Raw genomic sequence first — 17065 nt, forward strand, 5'->3', positions numbered from 1 at the left:
TTATAAAAATAATAAATAATAAACTAAATTATCAGATTCAATTTAACAATTTTACAATTTAAATTGAGAATTATACAAAATATCCCATAATTTTTAGATTAATTTGTTAGATTTATCAGTCATGAATCTAAAATAAAATGAAAAAAATGTATATAAATATGTAAATATTTATCTTTGTTTATAAGATATAAGAAAATTTTAAATAATTGGAAAATAAATAAATGAATTGAATGTCTGAATTGAATCTATCTAATGATCTATATTGCGTAATCATCTTATTTTCTGGATTTAAATTCATTCGATTTTTAAAATTTTTTATATAAAATTTTAATTGAATTTTTTTATTTAAATTTCTATTGAAAATGTTGAAATATTATAATTTAGAATAGAAAGATAAATTATGAATATTTATAAACAATTTATATTCTAAAATATTGATATATATTCTGTGAATAATAAATATTTTAAATTATAATATGTATTTTTTAATAAATATATATTAAAAAATTATTGTATATAATCAATCATAATCAAAAATGTAATCATCTCATGGTTAATGATTAGTAAATTAATTATGATTTTTGACAATAATAATTATTTTTTTAATTAATCAATGATTATTAATCATTAGACAATAATATAATTTTATTTTAATTATTATATTGAATCCAATTTTGAAAAGAGATACTATGATTATGTTAATGAATCACAATGAATTTTAATTTCGGCAATTAACATTCAATATTAATTATATTATATTAATTATATATTAACATACAATATTAATTATTATTATTATAGTAATTTATATACAATAAATATTATACATATTATTTATTTATTTATATCATTTATTATTTAATTTATCATTGATTATAATATTTATTAAAATTTTATATGAAAGAAATAATCATTAAATATATTTTTTTCTGCATTATACTTATATATCCTTATACATATATACTTATATGTCCTTTATACTTATTTTTTTTATAAAATCATCACTTAAAATAAATTTTATTTATATTATATTATTATATTGTTATTAAATAATTACTTCTGTTTATTTCTGTTTTTTATAGCAATTTAAATCGCAATTATTTATTGTAATCATTACAATTATAATTTAAATTGCTAAGATAATTGTGAAGTCTTGTGAATAAAAATCAGTTGTGAAATATATTTTATTTAATATTTAAAAATTATTTAAAAATATCATTATATTATAATATCATATCATTATATAATATTATATAAAATTTTATAAAATTATATAATATATAATTATATAATATTATAAAATTTATATTTTAATATGTTACATATTACAGTATAATTGCATATTCTTTATTATTTCTTATTATATTATATTCTTAGAAATATTTTTAATAACAAAATTTTTAAATATAATAATTAATATAACGAAATATGTATTTTTTTGTTAATTTCTTTTAAAAATTTCGTAATTTTGATAATAAATATTAAAAATAAAAAAATGGTAAAATATAATAATAAAATTAAATGATAATGGTATTGATTGATATTAATATTGATTGATATTTATTTTAACATTTTAATATATATTTTTGAGATGCATTAATTGTAATAAATATTAAGTATTCAGAAAAGTTTTTATTAGTTATTAATTCTAACTAAAGTTCTAATTAAGATATTAAAAAGAAAGGAAAGAAAAAAAAATTAAATATTGACAAAAACAATTTAATATTTTATTACATAAATATATACATAAGCAAATAACATACGCGACTGAATATTTTTTTCTATTAATATTATATTTTGAATTATTGAAATTCAATAAGAACAATTCTTTTAAAATAATTGTCAGTTGATTATTAAAATTTTTCTTATTCAAATTATTCTTTTGTATATTAATAATTTTTTTATTCAAATTCGATATATTAATTATTTTAAAATTTTTATTAAGTTCAAATATTTATATTATATATAATACATATATATATAAATAACAATATATATATTTATATTATATATAAATATATATATATATAAATAACAATATATAAATTATATTATTTAAATTATTTATTTTATTTTATAATTTATATTAAATCATTTATATATCACATCCATGAATATAAAATAAAAACTATATTATACATATGTACTTATAATAATTTTTGAAAAGATTATTTTAAGAAGACTTATCAAGAAATACAAAATTGTTAAAAATTCTTTCCAAATATATATTTCTATGATATTTGTTCTTTTAATTATTTCTTTTAATTTTTCATTTTTTTTTTAAAATTAAAATATTTATTATTTCTTTTAAGAAATTTTAAATGTTCTTATGATTTTTTTCTTATATTACTAATAAGATTTTCAATGTAATTATATTTCAAAGATTTGAATCAAATTTATGATTATTATTATAAATTTTTATTGATTAATCATATTATATACATACAGACTATACAGTAATAATGGCATATTTGCATAATTTTTCATGCGATTCATCGAAATAAAAATGCAAATTCAGACATAAAATTTCGGATAAAAGTTCCACTTTTTTGCATAAAATAACGTAGCGAATCATAAAAAATACTTATATTATGTGATCTTTTTTTTACACAATACAATGTGAACCATGTAATTATTATTATAATTATCAATTATTAATGGTAAAATAAATAATTAAATATTTCAATTTGTCATTACTTTTATATTTGTATTTTTATATTTGTCATTATATATGATTTAGAGAAAGCATGTAAAAAAAATTATTTTTTCATAAGTTGTAAGTCATATAATTAGATTATAGATTTTTATAAAAAATCACATTTTAATGAATATAATTAAATAAGTTTTAAATAGAAATCCGCTTTATTTCTTAAATATTATAATACGTATATTATTTTGGATATTTTATTGTTTTTTTTTGCATATCATGTTTGCATATGCATTCTTTAAATTTTTATTCAAATTTTATACAAATATTCACATTTTATTTATATTAATAATCAATTTAGCAATATATTATACATATAATTTAAGTAATGTATAATTATATTTATAATATTATATATTATGAATATTATATTATTATTTATTATATATTATTATATTATATTAGAAAAATAATTATTTATAAATTATTTACAAAAATTTTAATCAATTTTGAAAAGTATTATTTCCATTTTTGAAATTCTTATAATATTTAATTTAATTTCGAATGCTTATTAAAAAATTTCTCTTATTTTTCTTAATTTAAATACATCAATTAAATCATTATAAAAATTTTTCAAAAATTGAAATTATTTTTAAAAGTGTAATTCCAATATTATAATTCTATTTATTTATAATAATTCTTCGATGTCTGCAATAACCATAATAACATCAATTTTTTCTCCTATTTCACTTTGTCATCATTAAGTCATCTTCTCTCATTTTCACTCTTTGATCTCACAAATACAAGCATGCAATCACTAACCTGTAACACTGGACTCCAGTAACGTCAAATAAACTTCTTTCTTAGCAAGCAATGATTATTAAATCAAATTTCTTTCAGTTAGTTACACTTCGCGGTTCGATTGTTCACCACTAATTCCATAATCATCGATCAAATTTCACTATTAATCCGACATTCTTCTTTAATCACTTTATCAAAATAAATCAACTTGACAAATTCCTCTTTTATTATAACATTCTATTGTTTTATTCAAAACAATATTCCCAGAAACTGATAGCTTTTTCTTAATCTACTTTTTCTTTATATGAAATAAAGAATAAATGATTTCTAATTATTTCACTTTTCTGAAATTTTATAATTAGTTTAAGATTATTGGAACCGTTATTAATGACATAGATTATGCACCGGTCGAGAAATATGAATCAGAAAACAGGTGGTGAAGTGACCTGGCCGAAGTATCACTGAGAACTGACTTGGCTAGCTACAGAATAAAGAATCAAATGCTTGTGCAATACCTTCAACCGTGTTCACCGCCGAAGGAACGGGCAGTTCGCAGTGGGGAATATTGCGAACCATAGCTATTAAAAATACTGGTTTGCTGCGTATTTACGGATTGAGATTTTTTTTTTGTAAGAACATGTACCATCTGTATCAATTAATAAAAAGTTGACCACTGCTCTGAATTATAATATCATTGGAATTAAGTGAAAAATTTAAGGGATGATTTTTTGAAATTAAAATAAATATAAATATTGATATGCAAAAATGTTGAAATATTATTTTTTAAGGAATTCAATTTATTTTTTCGAAATTTAATTTTTCGCTTTACTATAAGATAAAACGAAAATACTGGTAGAATAAATAGATTTATATCATATTTTATATATTCTTTATTTAATATAAAATAAAATTGTTTATAACATAAAAAATAAATTTCAATAGAATATGAATATTTATTTATATATTTATTGTAAATTCTAAAATTGATAATTAAATTTTTTATTTATTTCGTACAAATATTTTATTAAATTATAGAATAGAAAATTTAAAATTCAAAATTTATAATTCAAAATAGATTGCAAACTTCAAATTCTAAATTTAAAATTAAAAGTTATTTCTCAAAATTCAGAAATCAGAATTCAAAATTCAGAATTTAAACTTCAGAATTCAAATTTAAAATTTTAGATTTTAAAATTCGATTCTCAAAAACTTTCAAATTTAAAAATTCAGAATTTAGAAAAAATTTATAATACAAATACCAAATTTCAAAATTCAGGTTTTCCAATTTTAAATGTTAGATTTTAAATTATATAATAAAAAATTTAGGATTTAAAACTTATAGTTAAAAGTTTAAAATTTAAATTGTAAATTTTAAATTGCAAATTCGAAATTCGAAATTTAAAATTTAATGTTTAGAATTCGAAATTTTGAATTTCAAATTTCAAAATTTAAACAAATATAACAATTCATAATATAAATATTAAATTTCAAATCATTTATTTTTTAAATTTTGGAATTTAAATTTCATAATTTTTTTTCGATAAAATGAAAAATTTATTTTACATTTTCCTTATACTTTTGAAAATTTAAAAATGAATTTGAATTCCTTGAAAATATTTTAGTTGTTTTCAAGTCAGGTTATTGGCAAGTCGGAATTCGTGGAATCATTGGAAAAAAGGAATTTGTTTTTTTGATTGAATTTAAGATTAGATTCATTCTTAAGTTTATGATATATTCTGATTTATTTATAAATGTAAAAAAATTTTAAGAAATAAAATCAATGAGATAAAAGAATTTTTTGAAATTTTTTATCAATATATTTTTTTTATAAAAATTTTTATTAGATTTAATTTAAAAAATAAAATAAATTAAAAAAAAAATTTAAAAAATTAGATTAGATTTAAAAAAAAAATAAATAAATTATAAAAATTTAAAAAATGTAATATCATTTTTATAAGATTTTAATATCAGAAATACTTATAAAAATTTTTATAAAATTTTTCAAATTATAAATTTTATAAAAAATTAAGTTTTCAATTTGTAATTTCTAAAATTATTAAAATTTATTTGTTATATCATAAAACCAATTTTTTTATTATATGATAGGTACAAATTAATTTTAAAATATATACGAATTTAGAAAAAAAATTTTAATTTTAAAAAAAAATTTCATAGATTATTTTTCTATTTCATGAAAGAATATATTTAATACATGGTGTCCCCAAAATATTTGAATGAATATTTCAATAGACAAGATTCTTGAAAAATTTCAATTTTATTTTTTTTCCAAAAAGAAATATTACATTTGTTATGACTTAGCGATTATTATTAATAAAAAAATGTTGATCAATTACAGTACGTAGCTTGGCGAGTCGCGACAGTAGCATATGCTATATGATCGATCACGAAATTACAAATGTTCCAATATTTTTGGAACTATATAACTAATGTAATATAGCCTATGTAATTAATTTCCAAAGAAATAATATTTTTCTTTTCATTTTGCTTTGAATAGCTAATAAAGCAGGAATAAAATATTGAAAAATTTGAAAGTAATAATATTTATTATGATACTTTTCTCTAATTTATATGCAAAAATTTAAGATGTACAAATTTAAAATTCTTATGATACATTAATATACCATTGAAAATTATTATGTTATAATTATGTAATTCGATAATTTATTGAAATACAATAAACAAAATAAATATAATAATATGTGTAATAATACAGTAAATACAATGAATAATTATAAATTCATCTATTTTTATAATTTTTATAATATTAAAAATCAAACAAAAACAAAAATCAAAAAAATTTTTCCTATAATATATATATATATATATATATACATTCATATATACATTTTATTTTCCTATATACATACAAGAAAAACAAAAGAATAAAAAACAAATATTATTTTTTTTATAAATAAGAAGAAAAAATAAATATTCTCTTAAAATTTCATTTTAGATTAATGAAATTAATTAAATTAAAATCATTTTAGATGAAAAAATATAAATTTAATATATAATTAATAATTTTGATATGTTTTCATTTAGAAAGAATTTAAATTCAATTAGAATACTAATAATTCATTCAGAATTTTTTATATCTGTTCAAGCAAATTTTTTTTTCGTTCTTCAATTTTAGCAAAATAATTTTTAGTTTTTATCGATTGTAAACATTTTTTCTCTATATCAATTTTAATATTGAGTCAAGATTTAATATTAAATATGACAATGAATCTATTCATTTTAAATTCTTTAAAGTATTTTTTTGTTGAGGATTCTAGGATAATAAAATCATTATTTCTTTAAAAAATAGTTTTCTCATTTCCCATTAATATTATAATATAATATAAATATAATATCATAATTAATCACAAGTTTAATAATGTTTAACAATTGAACAATTGTAGAATCTATTTAACTTAAAATATAATATCAGTGTTATGAGAAAGTGAATTACAGACACTGGAAAGTTTTTTCAATCTATGTTTCATTATTCGAAAAAGATATAGATAAGTTTATAATTATGCACTTTCATTTTTAAGATTAACTTTTTTGAAATATTAATGTTAATTTTTGAATTTGGAGTTTTTACTATAAAATGTTGTTTTATCATTATAATGTAAAATTAGAAAAAATATATATAAAAAGAAAATTTATATGCTTATTTTCTTCGCATAAAAAGAAAAATTTGATAAGTAATTTCATTGTTTAATCTATCTGATAATAAGAAAATATCTTAACTTCCGTATAAATAATGATATAACTTATTACATATAGAAGAATTCATATGAAATTATGAAAGTATTATAAAATAATTCAAAATAATTCCATAAAAAACATGTTTTGAATAAAAATATAGACTCTTTCTATAAAACCTTGGAAAACTCGGTTAAATCGAAATAGTTCATACAATTTCTGCTCACGTATTAAAAAGTAACATCGCTTGCGTAATTGCAAAAGATTATACGTCAAATGTATACATAATTCTTTAAATTATTTACTTTTCTATGAGAAATATATGCGTTGGAACGTTGATTATGTAAATAGCATGTTCGTCGAGCTTTTCTATGCAGGCGTTGAAATCACTGAATAGCCGATAAAGCAGATAAAGGCGCGTTTTCGAACGATTAAGTTACCCGATCAAAAATAAATGAATGGATTTTGATTGAATAATTAGAAATTATTTCAAATTGATTTATCTTATATTTATACGAGCAACTGTAAATACTTTAAAACTGATGAACTCAATTGTATAATTAAAAGTTGCCAATATAAATAAGTTTCTGCTCGAATACGAATTTATGATAGCAAATATTGATAAATGTTACAAACATTTTATAAGTTTAGTTTTTTCTTCATTTCTAATAAATTATTAGATTGAAAATAATGTTTTGAATTAAAAAAATAATCTTAAAAAAATAAATGACCAAAATTGAATGTTTACTTTTGATTTATTTTGATATTATTAAAGTGCCGCTAACATATAAAAAGTGAAACAAACATTAAAATAATAATTCATGTAATAATTATAATTAAATATATATATATATATTATACATAATTTATCTATATAATAATATTATATATAATAAATAATAATTAAATATTAATAATATTATAAATATACAATATGTATAAATTATAATTATTTATTTATTTTTTATTTATTTGAGAGTGATGTATTGATTTTTATACTATGAAATTATTTCATTATTTTTTTTTTTGAATAATTTGATTTTGAATTTAATAAGCATTTATTTGCTATTTATAATTTATGAATAGAAAAATAATAATTTATATAGTGTTTTAAATTTTTTAAAAATAATAATAAAAGATATTTTTTAAATTATCTTTTCCTATATCGGATACTAATTTTAGATTTAGATAAAATCGTAACGTTTTTTATTGAATATTTTGATTTATTTCTGATTCTTTTTAAGTTAAAAAATAATGATAAACAATAAAACAAATCGCAATAGAAAATTATTATATTTATATTATATTATTATAATTATATTTTCAATTTTTACAAATAATGTTGGAAAAAGAAGATTTATTTATTCGAGATTTATATTAAATAATAAGTCATTTTATTATATGATCAAAATATTTTAATTTTCTGTATACAAAATATTTATATTAAATAATCTTAATATGTAAGAAATAAGAGACTTGTTTTGAAGCATTTTTTATTATATTTGTATTTTTTTGTAATTTTTAAAATACTTTTCATTGTAATTTTTTATAAATTTTGATATAGTAAATTTTTAAATAAATAATTATAAAATATAGATAAAATATTAAATATTAAAATTAAGAAAATTATACAAGGAAAACCATTGAAGATTTCTAGATCTAACTTTGATCATCTTCTTCTATATTACTAATATAAATATATACACAAAAGATTTTTAATCTTTTGTTTATGAATTTTTAATCTTTTTATTATTATGAATTTTCTTTAAATAATTTTTTTATTTTCATATAAAAGAATCTTCAAGATTAAACTCAAAATCAAAACTTATAATATAAATATATCAATTTTTTTTTTATTTAAAACTGATCACTAATAATCTTCAAATTTAGAGAAAAATTTATTTTAAACAAATGAAGCAATAAATATTAAGTTTTTAAATTATTTACTTGCATAAAGATTTCGTGAGTTTTAAGAATTTACCAAGTTAAGAATTGCTGACATGTATTATAAATCAAATATAATGACGTCATGACATCAGAGAGATAGTATGATTTAAAATAAAATGAAAATCAAGAAGAATAAAATTGCTTTAGAAACTTCGTTTCTGAATAAATTAGATTGGAAAATTTATAAATTTGGTTAATTATGATTAAATGATATGATAATCAATTAAATGATATGATAATCATAGAAGTTTATCAAATTGAAATATGTTTATTGATAACTATTAAATAGCCAAAACTTATATTCATATTTATAAGTGAACATAAATAATTGAATTAATTATTCGACAAATTTTTAAATTCGATCTTCTTAAAAAATAAGCTGTAAACATAAAGATATTATTCTACATTTATTTCATTTTCTAAATTTATTTTTGGAAAAAATGAATACATCTTTTAATACAATTTTTTTATTTTAAATTTTTATTTTATTTGTATTATCTTTATTGATAGTCCGAATTTTAATCTATAGTATATAAGCAATAAATTATATAAGTTTACAATAAATGTAAAACTTCATCAATATATTATTTCAAATGAATTCTATTTTTATCAGATCAATTCTATTTTTATTCTATTTTTATTTCATTATATATATATAATGATCATTATTGAGACAATTAAAATTTAGAATTTAAATGTAAAATATTTTTTAATTATTGCTGTTTTGATGATCTTATTTTTATATATTGGATTTTCATATTTTATATATTGATTATTGATTGTTGATTATAGATTATATTGATTTTTATATATTAATTATTCATTATTTTTCTATTGCTAAAAAAAATTATTTTTATAATATGTATTAACATAATTTTTATATTAAGAAATTTTAAAAGATATATTGAAAATATTGAGATATATTGAATTATATATTGAAAAACTAAAAAAATAATTTCAAATCAAATCCAACATTATTGGATTATACATATATATAAATTAATATAATAATTTAATATAAATATAAATATATATAAATACATATAAATAAATTTTAAAAACAAAATTTTTTTATTCTTTATAAGATTAATAAATATATATAATAAATATATGTTTTTTGAAAATTATTTCTGATAATGAAAACATTTAAATAATAATTAATAATTTACATAATTATTATGATATAATAAATACAATTAATAAAATATTAATATGTATTAATTAATATGTTATTTTTATAATTTTGCAATATAAGAACATAATTTTAATATCAAATTGCAAGAAAGAAGCGTTTCGAAGTGAAATTAGAATAGAAATCAGGTCAGGATTTGCCAATGATTATTAGGAAACTATAAAATACTTTCTGTTTTCCTTTGTTATTTTATTTCAGTTTAAGATTTGCTAATGATTTGATAATGATTAATTACAAATTATTTATTAAATTTCCTTAAGTTTTCCATTTTTTTTGTTATTTTATATCTCTTTCTTCTTTTAAATAATTTATGATATAAAATTCATTTAAATTTTTCAGAAACAAGAAATATGAATCATAAGATCAAGAATTTTAATATTCAGTATAACCTTATGTATTGTATAACCTAATGTATGTATTACATTAATTTATTTTTCACACGATACGTAAATGTAAAAATAATTACACTTTATGTAATTCGAATAATTATTTTATTAATTATGAATTTTTGTTACAGTGATCAAGACATGATCATTACTTTGTAATTAATACGATATTTATAAATAATTATTTAAGTACAATTCATATTTCACTTAATATTTGTTCTACTATTTTTTTACTTTAAATAATTTTATATGTATAAAATATTTTTTTCCAATTTCTTTTATTTTTTAATTATCAGATTTTCGTTTCTAATATTATATAACATTTCCATTAATTTTTATTTTTCATTTTTTATCATTATCATTTCATTTAATTTAAAATTTAAAAAATAATTTTAATATATTTTTTCAATCATATAATATTATTTTATATTATTAGATAAATGAAAAAATTCTATTAAATTTATGTTTATTAATAAAAATACAATTTTTTTTAACATTTTTATTTATTATTTTATGTATTTATATGTTATCTATTTATATAATCTTTGGTTTTCAATTCATTTTATTGAAAAAAAAATAATATTCTATATAAATAATGGAAGAAAATACAAGTTTTGTATTTATATATTAAAACAAAATATCAATTGATCAAAATAATTATTATTAGGAAAATCGGATTTCTTTAATAAATAATTTTAAATAATTGAAATTATGATTATGTTTTGAAGTAATAATTTATTATTATTATTATTTATATATTTTTTAATATTTGTTTAAATAATTTTTTAACATTAATCAAATGTTTTAATATTTTTTTAATTTTTTTTAACGATTTAATTTTCTTCCCATTTTTTTGAGATGCCAAGTTATTCTTTTTTACATTGATAATTTTGTAGTTCATTTATTTTATTTTTTATCTAAGTTTTTATGAATGCTTAAAAATATTGTTTATGAAAATTATTTATGAAAAGTTCATTGTTATTTAACATATTTAACATTATTTTTAAGTCATTATATGATATTATTTACAATTTGTTCAATCTAGTATAATTGATATAGAATACATTAGATATGTATTTAATTTCTTTTGTCACTAATAATCTAATATTCAAATAATAAATATCAGAAAATCGAGGTAATGAAAGTTAATAATTTGTTTTTTATTTAGAATAATTATTATATAACAGATATCAGAAAATCGAGGTAATGAAAGTTAATAATTTGTTTTTTATTTAGAATAATTATTATTTCTTATTTTTATTCATTTTTATTTTTCTTAATATTTATTTTGAATAAAAAATATATATTTAATATTTACATATAAATACTTATATAAGAAATTATTTAAATATAGATTAAAATTGGACAATTTTAATTTAAATATTTATAATAGTTAATAAGTTATAATAGTTAAAAAATAATTAAACTAAATAATTATATATATAATCATATATTATTATAACAAATCATATATATATATATATATATATATATATATATATATATATATATATATATATCATTATTATATATTATATCATTATTATTATTTTAAACTTAATATCTTAATTTATTAAATAAATAGTAATTTTCTATTTTTCTAATATTAATATAAAATTTTATCAATCATTATGAGACAAAATAATAGTATATTACAAAATATATTAAATAAAACAAACAAAAATTATAAATATGTAATATAAAACATAAGTATGCAATAAAATAATATAAAATAAAATTCTAGTATCTTTTAAAATTAAAAATATTGTATATTATATAACATTTTCTTTTATTTCCATAGAAGAAAACATGAATAATTTTGCATTAGAAATGTTTATATTTTATATTGACTATAAATCAAATAAAATAGAAAAAAAACATTAAATGTTCTTTGTAATATATTATATATTCAAATAATTCTCTGCAATTATATAAACATCTATGTATCACACTACAAATGTGATCACAAATTATTACGTAATTTAGATGTATTTCCGTCATATCATATTAATATTCTGATTATAAACAATAATAATTACTAAACTTTATTATTTATCAAAAAATTGAGATGTTGAATTTCGTTGTAAGTTTAAACATTCAAAATAAGTTTTATAATTTAATTTAATAGTTTTCATTCATTTTTATTTTAATTTCTTTGATTAATTATGTTAATTATAAAATCTCCTTGAATAGATATATAAAACAGAATTATATTACAAATTTCATATTCTAATCTAAAAATTAGATTCAATTTTTTTTAATTTATTATAATTTATATTATTGTTATATTATGGTAAAAAAATGATAAAAAAAAAAATATAATAAATTTTTATTTTTTTAACTTAATTATTAATTAATTATTTACTTAATTATTAATAAAATGTACAAAGATGATTATTTTTGTAAATATTTAATTGATGAATCTTAGATTGAAAAAAATATATAAGAATGAACTTCTTTCGTTCATCTTTGCAAAAATAATCAAAATTTTACATTCATATTTGTGAAGGCAGAAGTCGAGTTATAAGATTCCTTTCTCTTTACATACAACTTAATAGTCAATAGTTAAGGTTATCGTTCTAGCATTTGATAAAGATAATAATTCTTGATAAATACCTTGATTAGAATAGGTTGAGGATCTTTTGTTTAAATTCAATATCAAATTAAATATTGAAAATTTATATTTGAATAAAATTTTAATTTTATTTAATCATATGAAAGACTTGAGTTGACAATTATTTATGTTTATGATTTTATTAAGAAAATGTAAATGCATCCTCTAAAAATTTGATTTTTCGATTCACGAAATTTGAGTTTGAAATTTTATGAAGTCTTAATTATTTAAAGTTTCAATTTCAAATGCTTATTTTTTCTTTTTTTTTTTCTTTCATTTATTTATTTATTTATTTTATCAAATTTATTTTGTCAAAAAAGAAATAAAATCTAAAGAAATTTTAATTTTTAAAATTCTTAAAATAAAACTTAAATTTATAACTAATTTTTGATGTAAAAAATTTATTTAATGTTTTATTTTTTATCTAATATAAATTTTTTTGAATTTATGAAATCGTATCAATTAAAAATTTAAATTCAAATAAATTATTAATAATGACATTTTTTATTGAGTTTTAAGTTTTAAAAATTAAAAAAAAATTTCTTAAATTTCAAAGAATTACAAGATTTCAAAATTTTCTTCTTCTTTATCTATAATCTAATCTCTAAATATAATATTATTTTTGTATATTATTCGTCGTTTTACATAAGTTTCTCATTTCGTTTTAAGAATATGACATATCTTTTATTTCCATGTAATTCTAAATAAAAAAAATAAAATGGAAAGCATAAGATGAATTTCAAGAGTGTTAACCTTCGCCAGTCGAGGACATAATACTTATAAAATTTGCAAAAGAAAAAGATAAATTTTTTTTTAGTTGTATGAAACTGTTTCAATTCATTGAAATAGTTTCTTATGAATGATTAACTAGATATGAACAACTTATTCTATTTTTTCATTTATGGAAATGTATTGATCTTAATGAATTGATCTCTTTTTTCCTCACTTATTTTACAAAAGATATTTATGTACATTTTAAATTCTTTATTTATATTGGTCATATTATTCATTTTTATCAATTTTAGATTAAATTGTATTTAAATAATAAATAAATATTTTTAGAAATTATTTTTTAATTATCAAATTATTCAATATGTAACAATAATATTTATTTATTATAATGGTATTATAATAGTATTCAATTTTATATTGCTGATAAGATAATATGAATTGTATTATACAAATATTATTAAATGTATAATATTATGTTATTTAATAAAAATAATATAAATATAATATAATATTAAAATAAAATAAAAATTTTTAAGTATTATTTTTATTTTTTTTTATTAATATTTTCAATAGATAAAAATTTAATTAAAATTCTGAATTGAACTACATTACATATATATGTACACATTATATTTATATTATAAAATCAAATATTCGATATTTTTCAAAATATTCATTACATTAAGTTATGGATGAATTAAAATTATAATATATAACTATAATTGTAATAAATAAACATCATTTTATTTTTATTTATTTTAAAAATATTTCTCGATTAAAAAATCGAAGACAATTTTATTAAAATCATTATTTTTTTTATTATTGTTTATAATAATTCAATATTATTATTTTTTTACAAATATAATGAATATATTTTAATAAATATATTTAATAATTAATAAATATCATTAATAAATATATTGAATATATTTATTAATTAATACAATTGCAAATCAACATCACATTATTTTTCATAATATTAATCAATATTATTCTTTTTTTCATAATTGCCATTTATTATTTCTTTGAATTCTTTCTTTTATTTTCAATTTCCAAAGAATAAAGCATCAATGGATTCTCATTTTGAATAGTACTGTTCATTTCCTTTTAGCTATTATAAAAATTATTTATTACTATTTTAATGTTTACGAAAAAGAAGTCTGAATAATAAAGTCAAATAAAGAATGAATGAAAGCAAATTTGTCTTTGTAATTTTTATTTAATTTTAATTAATACGAATGATTCTTGTTCCAAGCATTTTTTATTTTTCATTTTTTTTCATTCCTTATTACATTACGAATTAGAGAAAAAAATGGTACAAATATAAGTAATATATTGATTGAGTATATTATAAGATATATATTACTTGAAGAAATTATAGATAAAGTTGTATTTAATAAAATATCTGTAAATTTCTAAATACTTAATCTTATTATAATTTTAAAAACTATTACTATATATTATTATTAAAATAAAGTATTATCAAATAAACTTAAATTTATAATTAAATGTATTATTTTCTATATTTATTTCATATTTAAAAAAAATGCACTATTTTATTGTGTTCTTTAATTAATAGTTTTTAATTTCTTTTAAAAAAAATAAAATGGAATTTTAAATAAAATTTTACTATAAGATTTATATTTTTCATATCAATATTGAAATAAAATAAAATTTTTTAATATTATTTTTTTAAAATTGTATTAAAAACAAAATGAAAGAATATTATTCAGTAGCAATTAATATTAATCATTTGAATTAATTGTGTATTTTAATGTAAAATAATCTATAATATTAATTTATATAATTTATATAATAATCAAATATTAATTTCAATTGATATATTACCTATAATATATTACCTTTATTAAAATTAAAATTTAAATTAAAATTTTATTTTGAATAACAAAATTCCATTTTATTTTCTTATAAAGAAAATAAAAAAAAATTTATCATAACGAACCAATTGATCTAAAATTAATTATATCAAATAACAATCAATATAAATTTTATTACATAACATTTTATCAATTTTTAGTTTTGTTTCTTCTTTTGTAGTTTAAATTATTTCAATCTTTATTTTTATTTTTTCAATAAGGACTAAATCTTACAAATCTAAACTTCATTTTTCATTTTTATTGACTATCGTTATTTATTTTTCGTTATAATAATCTATTTGTTTCAAAAATATAATTTGTATAAAGCAATAGCAGCAACGTGATGTAAATTGAATGCCAGTTAATGAATTCAGTTCACCAAGTGAAAATTTGATTGCATATGTACTTTACTGCACACTTGTTACTACTGATTGTATCGAAATATTCGGTGTAATAAATAAATAGCACTTGATAAGTGAATAGTAATTTGATTTAATTTGATTTCCTAAAATCTTAATGAATGTTGCTTGATGCATCAATTGCGAAACTGTGTTATTATGCATTTACATCTATCTATGTAACAATTGTTGTAAAGAATAATCAATTTGTAATTTTCTTTTGTAACAAGCTACGAAAAAAAAGTAATATTAAAAAAATACAGAAGTATTCATATGATATAAAAAAAAAAAATTAAACGACTGCACAAGATAAATAGATAGATAATTAATTTTCTTTTTTTGTTATATAGCTAAAAAGAAACGATTTAATCTTTTAATAATATAATAAAATTGCAAGGAATTATGGATTTTGCAAAGAGAAAAATTTATTTTTCACAGTTTTTATCACATATATATTTAATATAGAGTTATTGTTAAGCTTTTCCAGCTTGAGATATATTTCATAAAGAATTAAAAATTCTGAGATTTTTGAGAATCAAAAATTATATTGATAAAAATATGTAATAGACATTGATAAAATTTTCATTTATCTTAAACTTCTAATTATATGTAATACATAGTATTAGTATATTATATATAATATTTGGAATATTTGGAGAATTGATTTTAGAAATCAAAATAAATATAAAAAATATCGATTGAAAGTTTTTTAATAAGTTATAAATAATTTAAATTTTTATTAAATGAAATGAATTGGAAA

At 15.7% G+C, this 17065-nt stretch overlaps 1 protein-coding gene across 2 annotated transcripts in view; it reads right to left on the reverse strand.

Annotated features, from left to right (window-relative positions):
* The window catches only part of LOC724865 (ABC transporter G family member 20), an 85703-nt gene that overhangs the window by 19266 nt on the left and 49372 nt on the right, over positions 1-17065 (reverse strand). Inside the window, exon 1 of one of the 2 annotated variants that reach the window (XM_026445672.1) lies at positions 3470-3944. The exons of the other annotated variant lie outside the window; for it this stretch is intronic. The gene's annotated coding sequence lies outside the window, so the exon portion shown is untranslated. Of the gene's footprint in view, positions 1-3469; positions 3945-17065 lie in introns of those variants that run through there. 2 annotated transcript variants of the gene reach the window in all.

Source organism: Apis mellifera, linkage group LG15 (genome assembly GCF_003254395.2).
Source record: "Apis mellifera strain DH4 linkage group LG15, Amel_HAv3.1, whole genome shotgun sequence".
Classification (NCBI taxonomy): domain Eukaryota; kingdom Metazoa; phylum Arthropoda; class Insecta; order Hymenoptera; family Apidae; genus Apis; species Apis mellifera.